This window comes from Anthonomus grandis, chromosome 3 (genome assembly GCF_022605725.1).
Source record: "Anthonomus grandis grandis chromosome 3, icAntGran1.3, whole genome shotgun sequence".
Classification (NCBI taxonomy): domain Eukaryota; kingdom Metazoa; phylum Arthropoda; class Insecta; order Coleoptera; family Curculionidae; genus Anthonomus; species Anthonomus grandis.
The window spans coordinates 37,626,358-37,639,548 of NC_065548.1; the positions used below are offsets into that span (position 1 = coordinate 37,626,358).

Below are 13,191 nucleotides of genomic sequence, written 5' to 3' on the forward strand. Positions count from 1 at the left end.
GACTTTTTTTTATGTTCCCTTTGGTTGGAAACAAGCCAAGTCTCATAATTTTCTTCTAATTTAACATTTTTAACTAATTTTATAACTTTTTGTGGTTTTCCGGTAACATATGAAAAAAAAAGTAAAGAAAGATGGCATACGAGTAAAACCGTAGTGATAGTGGCTCCGTGAATTTTGCTTCTAAAGTGCAGCTTTTTAAAATACCTAAGTGTTTATTGGGAAAAACTGTGTTGGTCTAAGCATCCCTTGTTCAGTGATCCAAGTTTTAGTTGGTGAACTACAGTACTGCAGCTCCAGTGCTATTTTTATTGTCTCTTGCCCAAATGTTTCTTTCGTCGACAGATCTACGTGAAATTAAGTCAGTTGTTGCTGCTGTTTTTACTAAAAAATTCCTCTCTGATATAGCAGAAAAAGTTCTCGCAATGGTTGAACAGCGTTTTGATGATAGATTGAAAACTCAAAAGGCCGAAATTGAGAAAATTAGAGGTGATCTGATAAAGGTACAAAATGAAAACGCCGCTCTTCGACAACAAATAGATCAACAAGAGCAAAGTGTGCGCAATGACAACATCCGTATTTTTCAAAATAATCATCCATTACTCTCAAAGAGACTTAAGTATATGAACAAAGGAGGGAGTGAGTAAACTTAAAGTCTAAGTCTCATAAATCAAGCGTCTATTTTAGGTTACGCGTTTCGCCGTATTAGGGCATGATCAGACATAAATAAAATTATTAAAATTAAATGATACAGGACAGAACGGCAATTAACAGAAAAGACATACCTATCTAAATACAAAAGCCACACACTAAAATCAATAAAAAATATAAAATAAAATGAGTTTACACTATCGTGTATCGTTATTGACTAAAATATGGACTTTAAAACGCCAAATATCACATCCAGTACATATTATCTTAAAAGGAATAAAAACAAATACAATTATGAAAGGACAAAAAAAATAAAAAAGATTTTTTCAAAAAATGTTTTAATTTGATAGGGATCGAACCACAGACCACTACTGGATCCGAAGTCCGAAGCATATACCTTATCGCCAAATCGGGGTAATGTTGTAGTGTGCGAATAATTACATTATATGAGACAAGATTAAATTTTTATTTTTTTATTTTATTGGAGATTATTGAAAATGAGATTAGGTTCGAAATTAAAGATATCATTGACACAATTTAATACTGGACTTCTCTTAGCTCTTGTAATCTCCAGCTTTTCAAGGAAATCTAGTTTTTTACCTTTTCCACACTCATATAATATAGTTACATCATCCGACACCGAAAAGTTATGACCAGTCGATAAAAGATGATTTGCAAAGGCTGACTTTGTTTTTTTAATATCGGTATCTTTATAATTGTTGAAAAGACTTATATATTCTTTCACCCTAGTGGAAATTCTTCTACCAGACTGACCAACATATACAGCGGAACACTCACCACAATTCAAAGAATACACCCCAGATTTTAAAGTTTGCTCCATTTTATCCTTTGTGTTTATTAAGTGTTTTTTCAAAGTGTTTGCAGTTTTAAAAGCTATTGAAAGATTAAGATTATTTTTAAAAAGTTTTGCAAGTTGGAGAGATATTGAACCAAAAAATGTTAAAGATCTGAATTTGTTAAGATTTAAAGAATTGGAGTATAAGATGTGGTAGGAGAATTTATATTTATTCATGTATGCGAAAAAAAGTTTATTTATGGTAGAAAGTGGAAATCCGTTATTAACTGCAAGCTGCTTTATTATGTTAAATTCTTTATAAAAAGATTCCTTGGATAGAGGAAGGGTGAACATCCTATATAACAAAGAGTTAAATGAAGCAAACTTGTGGGTATGTGGTGAGTTAGAAGTGAATTGTATGATGTTGTCAGTTGTGGATGGTTTCCTGTATATATCGAATTCGATTTTATTATTATTCCTGATTAACAAAAGGTCTAAGAAAGGTAAACTTTTGTTGTGTTCCTTTTCTAAGGTAAACGAAATTCTACTATGTAGACTGTTTGTAAAATTTAAGAAGGTGGACAATTGATCGTAATTGCCTCCCCAAACAATACAAATGTCATCCACATATCGTTTATACGCTATTATATAATCGGCGAAAGAACTGTTCATAATTTTGCACTCCAAGTTGTGCATAAAAACCTCACTTAAGAAAGGGGAAAGGCATGATCCCATGGCTAAGCCAGCCTTCTGTGTATACATTTTGCCATTGAATTTAAGTTTTGATCTAAAACAGTTTTTAGTAGCCAAATTAAGTCTGAAGAAATCAGCCTGGGTAGATTAGAATTTGCTAGTAAAGATTCCATTAGTTCAATGCAGTCAGTGGGTGGTATACTGAAAAAAAGATTTTTCACATCTAAGGAAATTAACATTGCATTGTCTGGTATATATATGCCTTTTAAAAAATTAGCAAATTCGACGGAATTCTTAGTGGAGAAACAACTTCGGAAGCCTGTTACCTCTCTCAAAACCCCATTCAACCACGAAGAAAGTTTATAGCAAGGAGAATCTACAAAAGATATCCGTATTTTTGGTTTACAGCCTGAGGAATCCGAAAATCTGCCCAATAAAGTATTGGATTTATTTAACACTAAACTTAAATTAAAAATTGGACATAATAACTTGAAAAAATGCCACAGAACACTTTTAAAATTCCTAGCAACTCACTGCCGGCAGTTATGGTGCGATTCTCGTCGGAAGCCGCCCGTATAGCCATGCTTAAAAATCGAAAATATCTAAAAAATACGGGTGTGCAAATTAAGGATGACCTAACTAAATCTCGGTTAGTGCTATTCAAAAGTGCTTCTAGTTCATTTTCACATAAAAATACATGGGGTGGATTTAATATTAATCTTTTAAATTTAAGTAATCCCCTTACATCATTATTTAAAAATTATAATCTCACTCAAATTATTGAAGAGCCAACCAGAGTCTCGGCTACTTGCAGCACTTTTTTTGATGCCATATTTGTGTCTAATGTGTATCTGATACATAATAAAGGAGTCATTTGCGCAGACAACATCTCAGATCACAAGTTGGTTTTCTGTGAGCTAAATTTAAACAGGGTACCCATAGTTCCTAAACTAATTGAGTACAGGTGCTATAAAAATTTTAATAACCAACTTTTTTTGCACGATTTATATTTACTACCATGGGATAACATTTTATATCAAAATAATATCGATAGTAAAATAGTAATTTTTAATAATTTAATTCAATCACTTTTAAATAAACATGCTCCTTTTAAAAAAGCAAGAATTACTAAACCTAAAGCTCCTTAGCTAACATCTGAGGATTTTTTTTTTCAAAAACAACGCATATTTGGTAAGGTATTAAAGAAATTTAAGGCAACAAGAGATATACAAGATTGGGAGAATTATAAATTTCTGAGAAATCATACTCTGGCTACAATTAGAAGAGAAAAAAAGAAGCACCTAAATCTGTTGTGTAACGAACAAAATAAACGTCATCTTTGGTCGTCATTAAAAAATTTAACATTTGTAGAGATAAAAATAATACCAATATTCCGGAACACCTGTCTGATCCAAATCAAATTAACATCTTTTTTTCTTAATTTCTTTAAAATTCTTCGAATTGTGATGAAAAAATTCAGCGTTATAATAATGGTGTATTTGATAATAACCTGCATTTCACACTTAATCTTGCAACTGTTGAAAATGTAAGCAGAATTTTAAATAGTATTAAGTCTAATGCGACTGGTGTGGATCAGATTTCACCAAAAATGTTAAGGTATTGTAGCCCCTTTATTGATAAGTACATATGCCACATAATGAATTGTTGTATATAAGCTCACTATTTCCCCGATCAATGGAAAATTTCGATTGGTAAACCCTTATTAGTTGCTAGCACAGAAAATTATAACGACTTGCGCAATATTTAAAAAGGTACTTTACCATAAAATGGTTTGTAATTTTTTTGATAATGACATTATTCCGGTTACGCAATGTGGCTTTAGGGAGAACTTTGGTACATCTGTAGCTCTACTAAACGTACTGGATGATATAATGAATGCTATTGTTAAGCAACAGATTGCTGTTCTGGTGCATGCCCTTTTACTAGCTAAGCTTAAATAATATGGTTTTTCAATGGAGTCTTTACAGTTAATTGAGTCTTATTTGAATAATAAATTTCAGACAATATTTACAAATAATTCTTATTCTAATCAGGCTCACATTTTGTCTGAAGGGCCCCAGGGTTCTGTCCTAGGACCTTTCCTTATATATACAGCAGACATTCTTAAGTCCTTAAAAGTTTTTAAGGTGCAAGCGTTTGCTGATGATACGCAGATATTTACAACTTTCAAACCTGATAATCTTAAAGAAGCGGAGATTGGTATAAACAATGACTTAAATATAATAAATCAATTATATAAAAACATAATTTAAAATTAAATTCCTAAAGGTCTTGTTTAATGGTTTTTGGAAATTCAAATAAAATTACAAATATTAAAAGTGTAATAAATATTCATGTGGAGGGCTCTAAGCTTTCGGTTATTGAAACTGCCAAAAATTTGGGCGTTGTGATGGATAGTAAGTTGAGATTCAGGGAGCATGTTAAAAAAATTGTTCAAAAATCGTTTGCAGCTTTAAACCTCTTATATAGTAATAGAGATATTCTTAATCTAAGTCTTAAACGCAACCTATATGAGGCCATGGTGCTGTATAATTTTAACTACTGTGATCATGTTTACGGTTTTTGCTTAGATAATGTTGTAAAATGCGCATACAAAAAATTCAAAATATCTGTATCAGATTTGTTTATAGCTTACGTAAGTATGATAATATTTCGCAATATTTCAAAACAATTAACTGGCTTAAAATAGACAATCGTAGAATCCTTCACTTCTCCACTTTTTTGATAAAAATCATTAGCAGCCCAAAGGCGCCTGTGACTATAAGGAATAGATTGTTGTTTAGAGCAAATGTACACGGGGTAAATGTTAGAGCTAGAAATAAGTTAACCATGACGGTCTATAGGAGTGCTATGTTTCAGCGATCGTTTTCTTACAATGCTGTTCAGTGCTACAATAAAATACCTGCAGAATTTGTTGACCTTCGTGCAGATAAATTTATTATTATTATTATTATTATTATTATTATTATTATTATTATAATAATAATAATAATTATTATTATTATTATTATTATTATTATTATTATATGGATTGACAAATTATTTTAAAAGCGTATTTTAAAAACGTCCAATCATTGCAGAGCAATACAGAGCAGAGGACAGGTAAAGTTTTTAATTATGACATAACTGTTTCTACTAATGTTGATTTGAATTTTGAATGTATTATCCACAGACCTGGGAAACCAAGAGACAAAGCATTTCATTCATAAATCACCATTTGTTTATGGTCAAACCTAATTCTACAGGTTAACATGACAGAACGAGATAGATAGATGGAGTTGGCAACGCGGCTTTTATGGATCGATTTCCTTTCCCAGTGGCGACGTGACGATGGAAGAAAATAATTTTATATCAATATATATTGTACTACGAATATTTTTTAATATGAATTCACATAATGCTAGTAAAACACTTTGTTTAATATTTTGTTTGTTATAATGATTGATATACGAGTAATTAAATTTAAAAGGTTGCACTTTTTGTATTTCTTCAATGACCTATCCTTTAATGTCGGTATGTTTTAGTATTACGTATTACGTTATTTGTATTTTTTTGAATATCTAGTCATAATAATACTTACATCAGGAAGTATTACCATTACATTATGCTGTTTTGATACTGTTATAAATTACTGTTAAAATTATAGTTTGATACTGTTATAAATTCACCGTTTTTATACCTGGGAAAAATCTGTCTCAAATATGTTTATTTTGTTTGTCTTTAACATTACATGATTTAAATATAGGTTTATGTGCCTACATTTTATTGTGTAAGTCGTGTACTTAAAATATTTTTTTTTTGTATTAATTTGTGTTAACTCATTTTTTGTTTTGCAAATTATATAATTAGTCCTAAGAATTTTTTTGTTACATTGGTAGAATAAAAACTATTTCCATAAGTTCAGATACCAAGAGGAATAATAATAAAACACTGCAAAATAAATAATGGAAATAGTCAAAGCAGTTTAATTACAAAAGAGCATATAAAATATAAAATATTACGTATGGATACATACAAGAGTTTACTTCCATTAATCTTTGGTCTTATATTTAGTCTATTTATGGCACACTTTTAAATTTGTACTTAAGTATTGCAGAAAGTAGCTCAGAATTATTGGAGGCTGGGCGTTCGTAGATAAGGATAATATAAGTCACAGTTTATAATAAAAAAATAAACAAGCGTCCCTTAGTTTTGTTAAAAGTAAAAAAACTTCTAAACCTGAATATTTAATTTTCTATAAAGACAATTTGGACTATATATTGTTAGATTTTCTCTTCCCAATCGCGGTCAGTGTCGGAGCCCGACACTGCCCGACAGTCGGGCAGTGACAGGTGACTGCCGCGGCGCCGAGGTTCCTTCTTTCAAGTTCCGGTTCATTTTGGCGCACATGCGTGAGCGACCGAATGGTTTTATAGAGCGCCAAATTTAAATATTTTAAATGAAATCTAACACGGCCAAACTGACGTCATTCCGCTCTCGGAATGCACAGACCATAAGAAAATTAAAAAAAAAAACTAAACAGAAAAATAGTTAAAACATTTATTTTGAAATTTTAAGTAATTTATAATAATACCAGAACAACACAAATCATATTTAAGGGGCAGTAGATTCAGGCTTAGCGCGCTCGTCTATCTCACCGATCGAAGCCGCTGAAACAAGCAAAAAAAGAAAAACATTACTCAGGCAGCTCCCAATGTCAGAAGCTTAATGTTTTTGTTTTGATAATAAAGATTGAATGAATGGCGCGATAGATAATATTCACGATGGTAAGATTGCTTACATGCACATATCTACGACGGGTCGTTTTAGATTATCTAAAAACAAACATGTACTGATGAATAACACGATGAAAATACGTAAGAACTCTAACACATTTTCGATGGGTTATTCACAAAAAAAAACATAAGTACAAAAACATTGATCGACCCATCAATCTAACATGGTACAGATTCATTTATACTGTGATAACTACTTACAATTATTTAAATCCGTCAAATTTTGAAAATCCTCTGGAGTCCATTTAATTGGCCAGTGGCGCAACTGATCCTTGGAACATTTATTAGTCGTTTTTACACCCAATTTTCTAATCGAGTATCGATCATTAGCCAATCATTTTTTAATGACATAGGGTCTCACAAACTCGCAGGAAAATTTTTCTCGCCTTTGACCTCGGCTTAACAAAACAGCATCGCCGACTTTAAATGACTGATTATTTCTACGCTTTTTGCAATTGCATTTCAGCGTTTTTCTTAATTTTTTTTTTTTAAATGGTAGGAGGATCGATTGGAGTTTTAGTGCTTTCAGAAATTGATAGATCTGCCAATACTATACGAATTTGAGGAGTTTGCCCCTCTTAACCAAATACGAGCTTAAAAGGGAAATGTCCGGTTGTCTTTTGTTTTGTAGTATTCATAACGAGCTGAATTTTTTAAGTTCCAAAAATCTGATGATTTATTTGATTCTATTCTCAGCAAATTAGTTACAGTTAGTTACAGCTTGGATTTGCAGGTAAAGGGCCAGGACAATCACCCTGGACTGTATGGAATGGTTCATTAGGCTTTGGGACAGGGGTAAGGAAGCTTTGCTTAGGAGTAGTTTGATTTTTGCGAAGAGCACAAAGTAAACTGTGATTGGCATATTTTTTAACATACCGAGTCATATGGGGAAACCAAAAGTTTTATTGATGCAAGGGTTTTTTCCCAACCTACATGACACTAGTCATCGTGAAATATTTTTAAAAGGTTATATCTGTTATTAGATGGTACAAATGGAAGCAATTCCATAGGTCCATTAGGATTAGTAAAAATTATTCTAAATAAAGGAACCTTTTTCAACTTTATAAAAAAAAATTGTGGCACTAGGGTGGCATCGACACTGGTTCAGTTCAAGTAAAAAACCGCACTGTTGCATAGTAAAAACTATTTTGTTTTTTAGAAAATATATATCAATAATACTCTCAGTTTAAAAGTGCAGAAAAATGAAAAAAAATAATGAAAACTTACAAAACGTATATTAATTTAAAAAAAATTGTTAAAGTAAAAAAAAGTAGTAATATATCTCTATTTGAACACTTTTTACTGTAGTCATTAAAGTGCAAAAGTCAATATTGTGATTACCTTATTTGCCGGTTTTCAATAAGTTATCACAGTTCATATAAAATGTTGATGTTCCTAATCCAGAACTAACTTTAAGATTTTTAGGAGAACTTTTTGTTCGTACATACTGTTAATGATCATAGGAACCAAAGTTTACTGTTACAAAAGCATCAAAGCCACACATAGTTTATGTCATTATTTGGTCAATTAGTTTATTATATTTATTTATTCTTAAAAGTGGCATTACAAGGATCTAGTGGCATTATTATTGATAAGTTGAAATAATAATAATTATACAGGGTGTCATTAAGATGGTGTAAAAAAAAATTGAATTGGGTACTCCTAAAAATACTAAAAAAAGCTTTTATATGTATAGGGCAGACAATGCATATTAAGGGAGTTAGAGGCACTGAAAGGGTGAATATAAAAAACTTTTTTTTTAATTGTAGGCTTAAACGATTAAATAAAATTTCGAAACATAATCCTCAGGCATAAATTTGACCCTGAATCAAATAATTGAAAAATTAATTAAAACAATTTTGGTTTCAGCTAAACAGCTAAGGTCTTATTCAAGAAAAAGAAGTAAAAATGAAGTACCCGAAAGTTCGGATTCAGATATTGAAGACGTTCAGATTTTTAGATTCAGTTCACACTTTTTTCGCTTCGTTTTGATGACTTTAAAGAAACTGCTTATCAAAAGCCAGAGTCTAAAGCGCTTATGTTTGGCGATCCAGTAACCCCAATCAAATCGCACGTAAGGAGAAGATGGACCAATTTGAAAGTTAGGTTGTATAATTTTAAAAAAAAGCTGCGAGTGCAGAAAATGCAAAATATTCGCTTAAGAAGAAAAGCTTCTACGCAAGAGTACTTGATCAACCTATTTAAAGACAAAAGTCAAAGCGTGAAAACATTTATTGGCATGCAGTTAATACAGTCTTGGCTTAAAGTAATAAACCTTAAAACTGGGTTAAAAATAACTTAACAAAAGAAATAGCTATAAAAGTTAAAACAATAAGCAAAAAAGAACGGGTATGCGCGCTGCTCTTCGACGAAATTGTTTTAAAACCTAAGTTATATTATAATCAATGTTACGATTATATCGAAGAATATGAAGATTTGGTTTTCCTGGACGAAAAAACAATGTTGCAAATATTGCTTTATTTTTTTGTGTGAGAGGAATTTTTCATAATTGCAAAATTCCTTTGTGCTATTTTACGTCCAAGGGACTTGTAAAAGGGGATATATTATCTCAATTAATCAAAAGCATGTAATTCAAGGGTTACATATCTTGAAGCTATTACCTTGTGTGCGATCAGGGACCTATCAACAGAAGTGCTTTAAAAGATGTTAGAGTTGGAGTAAAAAATGGACCCAATAATAAGAATTAATGAACGACAAATATTTACTACATTTAATATACCTCATCTAATCAAAAGTTTATGAAATAATTTAATGAAATAATTTAATGAATCCAAAATAATTAAAAATAAAATTAAAAGTTCTGGAAAACGGGAAATTAGTAACTTGGACCTAATAGAACATCGCAACAATTCCCCAGTTACAAAAAATGGCACTGTCGAGTGGCTTAAAATCAATTTTTTGAACACTAATTCACTAAATGACAATATATTTTCTCGGCTTTTCCTAAAATGTTACGTATTACTTTTACAAATACTCTAGAAAAATGTCGAAAAACAAAAAGTTCTAATAAAATCGACAACATTTTGGAAAACGTTCGTTCTGTTTCTATCTATCTCTTTTCTTCTTATTATAAAAGTGTAATTACGTATGTCTTAGAATACATGGCTAAATGATTCTAAATACTTCGTTACAACGCGCGGTTGCCATGTCTCTTCTGGAACTTTTAAGAATATTTTCTCTGGGTATATAAATAGATTGGAGCTGACTGTTATCACATTAGAAAAAAGGGCAATTAAAAAAAAACTCAAAATGGTAATAAACTATATTAAAATAAATAATTGCTGAGTACTTTTCAAAACAAAAACAATGGCTTGTGGCAGTACTTTTACAATGAGGGCTTTTTTAAAGATGAGTTCCAATTGCTGAAAACTGGTGGTTGGGATGGAACATCGAGCACATGGGAGGGCTTATCCCCCCAAGTTTGATGTAATTATCAATGGCTCAAATCATCATCAAAGTCTAGATTAGACGTCTATTTTAGTATAGTTTAAAGGCATAAATCGGAGATCCTTAAAGTCGATCAGACTTTAAGTATCTCTACCCTCCAGGTGTCTATTCAGTTAAAAAAAATAAAAAACAAACAAAAATTCGGAGAATATATGATATTGCTCAATGCGTCTAATAATCCGATTGTGGCAAGACTCCATTGGGATTTAACTAAACACCCTTGTAAGTATATTTCAATAAAATAGTTTTAAAATTTAAACAAATATAACCTGGATAGCCTCAACCCTTTTTTCCCATATAAAAATAATTTTCAATATTTTGAATCAGTTTTGAAGCAGAAGACAAGTTCCATTTGTTGTTGCATGGCATGTTTTGAAAAAATGTGCAGATCTTGTTTTTTTAGTGTTTTTTAACCTTTATTTTGTTCAAAAACACCCTGTAGCTGCTTTGTGTATTTAGGTATGTAGTATAGATGCTTCTTCACTCTATTTTATAGTTAATTTACCCTATCCAGTACCCCTATTCACTCCCGGATCCCGGAAGGTTCTAGGCTAAAAAAAACACAAAAAACACTTTTTTTAAAGCTTCGCCGACAGTTTTATCTTCTATAAAGACACTAGAAGAGGTCTATATAGAAAAATTGACTTATAGTAGTTAAATAATAGCAGAAAACCGTTTTGTAAACTGTTACCCAACATAATTTATAGAATACCTTACTTAGGTACAATAAAAATTGAAAGACTTAGTAATTATACCTTTGCATTGCTTACCAAGATATCCATTTCTTTTTTTCCAGGGGTTCTTTTCAAATCTAAAGAAATAACTGGTCCGTTTTTCGCTATAATACTTGCAATCTGGTACAAAATACATTACCATTGTTGGTGTACTACACTAAAATAACAAAAACAAAATCAAACAGAACAATAAAAACATTACGACATATTTTTTTTTGTAAGTAGAAGTCCATTCTTGAAGTGGAGTGGCTATAATATAGCGGGTTGGGAAGGGCGGGAAGACTTTTCTCTACAAATGAAAATGCCAATCTTTTGTCAAGAGTTGTGCATTTCGATGAGTTCACTCATCATCAGACTCAACACTACATGTAGTGTTGTGGCTGTTGCGGTCAACAAATAAAGCACACTTGATAAGGAACTTAATTTATTACCCTTAAATAACCTAATTTCACTTAAAAACTATCTTAAATTAACAAAAAGAACACGAGTAATGTTCGACACGTGTCGTCGGTCGGAATGCGCGGGAGAACCTTCCGTCTACCATCACTTGTCATCCGTCTACCCCTGACAAGACAGATAACAGCTGGGCTGGGATTCTAAAATCACGACTCGATCTCGATACGATCACGACTTCGAATTCGATCGCGACTCGGTCGTGACGACAAGGGTGATTCTAAATTTCAATCGTCGGCTAAACTCGTTTTATTCGATTTGATTTAGGTTTCTTGGTATATATTTGTTATTTTCCCTAATATTTGACAGATGGAAACGTCAATTGTCTTTTCTATTGGTAAACACTAAGAATTTATATTTATTTTGTTAATTTTTTCGCCTCGTGTGTTTTTATTTAAATATATGCCATATTATTTCTTTAAAATAAAAAAATTGTCATTTAAAACCATTACTATCCATTGGAAAATCATAATTGAATTCATGGAAAATCACAAAAACTTGTTGTGTTCATCCACTTTTGGTTTTAATATGGCAACATGTGTGCAATCAATAGGACCTAGAACACCAGGAAAATTGGATCTCTCCATAAATGTTAATTTAATAATTTCACTAATCTCTTATATTTAAAAAATTAATGAATGTACAAAAACCGAATGTACACAAACTGCCCCTATTATTAACAGAAGGTTGTGGAAAGTAGGGTCGATTTAAATTTATTAGTTGTTGTGTTTAAGAAAGCTTCTTGATATACTAATGAAAACCTGGTATCATAGATAATATGCCTGGTATGACTATTGGCACCGAACATAAACTAAAATAGAAGGATCACTCTAAGCGCCGCCCAAAATGTTGCCTTTCTCACTCGCTTTCTGATGCTACTCTTTTTTGCTGCCCGGTGGCGACTGCGTTATACAGGGGCGCCTTCAATATTAGAACTATAATAGCGTTGTGCGGAAATTTTGTACTTTAAAAATGCCGGCGATATGTTGCGTAGATGGCTGCAGGAGTAAAAGGGGATATACATTTTTTTTTTTTATAAAAATGGATTAGTTTACAGAAAAAATACACGCTTTTCTTCAGTATTTCTTAAATATCTCGGAAAATTGAGATCCTATAAAAAAATTCAAAAAGTGTCAGCGATTTAGAGTACATATTTTTTTTAAATCGTGATTTTAATCTAAAAAAATGCAAAATTTTTGGTAATATTCTGTTATTAGTGGTGGTTTTTAATAGTGAAAGCTATCCGATTTATTATTAGTTGCATTGCAATCATTTGAATGATATAAATTTTAGCCACTTATACCGTCTAACCATACTTAAAACTGCATTTTTTTCGTCATTAAGGGTGGTTTTTAAGGGTTTAAGTTTCAAAATATTGTACTATAATCCCCAATGTAAAACTATATTTATTTTGCATATTTATATGAATTCTAGGTTGTAAAACACCTATTTTCGTTTTATTTGAATTTTAGTGGTTTGTTCTTTCATCCCCTATTTAAAAAGCGAATAATTAGGCATTTAATAAGTTTTTTTTATTTAACTGCCTTTTTATATTTCACTGTTACCGAGTTCCATATGCTGAGTGTTGTTATCACATTATTAT

At 31.3% G+C, this 13,191-nt stretch overlaps 1 long non-coding RNA gene across 1 annotated transcript; it reads left to right on the plus strand.

Moving 5' to 3' along the window:
- Positions 1-13: 13 nt before the first annotated feature.
- On the plus strand, positions 14-1,124 carry LOC126734455 (uncharacterized). Its single transcript, XR_007660058.1, has 2 exons — positions 14-636; positions 685-1,124. It is a non-coding gene; the product is annotated as an uncharacterized LOC126734455 (long non-coding RNA).
- Positions 1,125-13,191: the final 12,067 nt, after the last annotated feature.